Consider the following 2,609-nt stretch of genomic DNA (forward strand, 5'->3'; position numbering starts at 1 on the left):
CTGTGCGCCCGAGCCGTTTGGTGTAAAAACTGTCCAAAAGTGGTTTCGACCACTTAGGAACATCGTAGAGACTCGAAATAAAAAGGATTTTGTTGGAAAAGCGATTCTGAGGAAGGCTGTGTTAAAATTAATTTCGGGAAATGTCGTTTACCCCCCCCCAAATGGCTCCGAAGTACCCCCCCCCCACCCCCCCCCTAAAAAACCGTGTTCCGGGGGTTTTTCGAGAAAACAAACACACGGGGTATATAGAGGGGACTGAGACGAATCGAATGACGTGCTTTGCAAAGAAATCGGGGGCTCACAGCCCCCCCAGGAGAGGTTCAAAAGTCGGAGGACTGGTCACCTAACTCCCATTGAAGTCAATGGGGGAAAAATGAAAACTGTCAAAAAGGCTTAAAATGGTTCAAAAACCCACTGGGGCAGTAGATAATCATCCTATTTGAATTTTAAAAGTCTTAGTTTGGCGAAAAAATACCTTTTAATAATTGTTTTAGGGGTCAGAAAAATCAGCTCCGGCTGCCTGGTCACCTAGGGGAGATAGAAAATTTTTCTAAGTTTTTCACTCGGCCGCCTGGTCCCCTAACTCGAAAATTTTAAAGTGCTCCCATCGGTCCCGGGATAGGGTGGCTGATAGCTGGGAGCCCCCTGAGCACTGCCCCGGTGTTAGTTTTCGGAGAAATGCCCCCGTTGATTTGTTATGATTTTTTTTCCGCCGGCCGCCTGGTCGCCCTAATGCAAAGTCAATGGGAGTGAGGAGATAGAAAATTTTTCAAAGTTTTTCACTCGGCCGCCTGGTCCCCTAACTCGAAAATTTTAAAGTGCTCCCATCGGTCCCGGGATAGGGTGGCTGATAGCTGGGAGCCCCCTGAGCACTGCCCCGGTGTTAGTTTTCGGAGAAATGCCTCCGTTGATTTGTTATGATTTTTTTTCCGCCGGCCGCCTGGTCGCCCTAATGTAAAGTCAATGGGAGTGAGGAGATAGAACATTTTTCAAAGTTTTTCACCCGGCCCCAAACGGCTCCAAAACACACTGGGGCTGTGGCTGGGACTCTCACCAGGACTGCCCCCTACTTTATTTCTGGATTAAAAAGCATTCTATATTAATTTTTCGATTTTTGGGACCCGGGACGCCTGGTCACCTAACTCCCCTTCTATCCCTATGGGGGGGGGGGCGGGGACATCGAAAACGCTCCCATCGCCGCCGAGGCACGCTGCGGGGACTCTCCCTACCATCGCCCCATGCTTCCTTTGAAGAATATATGACGTTTTTCAATTTTCACCGACATTTGAAAATCAAAACTTCAGAACATTTCATAGTTATTCTCAATGGGTTGTCTAGGGGCACACATCTCTAAACTGGGGGAAATGCTCAAAATGATTAAAAAGAAAAACAATGCCCCCAGACCCGGGGGGCTGATAGCTGGGAGCCCCCTGAGCACTGCCCCGGTGTTAGTTTTCGGAGAAATGCCTCCGTTGATTTGTTATGATTTTTTTTCCGCCGGCCGCCTGGTCGCCCTAATGTAAAGTCAATGGGAGTGAGGAGATAGAATATTTTTCAAAGTTTTTCACTCGGCCGTCTGGTCCCCTGACTCGAAAATTTTAAAGTGCTCCCATCGGTCCCGGGATAGGGTGGCTGATAGCTGGGAGCCCCCTGAGCACAGCCCCGGTGTTAGTTTTCGGAGAAATGCCCCCGTTGATTTGTTATGATTTTTTTTCCGCCGGCCGCCTGGTCGCCCTAATGTAAAGTCAATGGGAGTGAGGAGATAGAATATTTTTCAAAGTTTTTCACTCGGCCGTCTGGTCCCCTGACTCGAAAATTTTAAAGTGCTCCCATCGGTCCCGGGATAGGGTGGCTGATAGCTGGGAGCCCCCTGAGCACAGCCCCGGTGTTAGTTTTCGGAGAAATGCCCCCGTTGATTTGTTATGATTTTTTTTCCGCCGGCCGCCTGGTCGCCCTAATGTAAAGTCAATGGGAGTGAGGAGATAGAATATTTTTCAAAGTTTTTCACTCGGCCGTCTGGTCCCCTGACTCGAAAATTTTAAAGTGCTCCCATCGGTCCCGGGATAGGGTGGCTGATAGCTGGGAGCCCCCTGAGCACAGCCCCGGTGTTAGTTTTCGGAGAAATGCCCCCGTTGATTTGTTATGATTTTTTTTCCGCCGGCCGCCTGGTCGCCCTAATGTAAAGTCAATGGGAGTGAGGAGATAGAATATTTTTCAAAGTTTTTCACTCGGCCGTCTGGTCCCCTGACTCGAAAATTTTAAAGTGCTCCCATCGGTCCCGGGATAGGGTGGCTGATAGCTGGGAGCCCCCTGAGCACAGCCCCGGTGTTAGTTTTCGGAGAAATGCCCCCGTTGATTTGTTATGATTTTTTTTCCGCCGGCCGCCTGGTCGCCCTAATGTAAAGTCAATGGGAGTGAGGAGATAGAATATTTTTCAAAGTTTTTCACTCGGCCGTCTGGTCCCCTGACTCGAAAATTTTAAAGTGCTCCCATCGGTCCCGGGATAGGGTGGCTGATAGCTGGGAGCCCCCTGAGCACAGCCCCGGTGTTAGTTTTCGGAGAAATGCCCCCGTTGATTTGTTATGATTTTTTTTCCGCCGGCCGCCTGG

The sequence above is a fragment of the Amia ocellicauda genome, unplaced genomic scaffold (genome assembly GCF_036373705.1).
Source record: "Amia ocellicauda isolate fAmiCal2 unplaced genomic scaffold, fAmiCal2.hap1 HAP1_SCAFFOLD_182, whole genome shotgun sequence".
Classification (NCBI taxonomy): domain Eukaryota; kingdom Metazoa; phylum Chordata; class Actinopteri; order Amiiformes; family Amiidae; genus Amia; species Amia ocellicauda.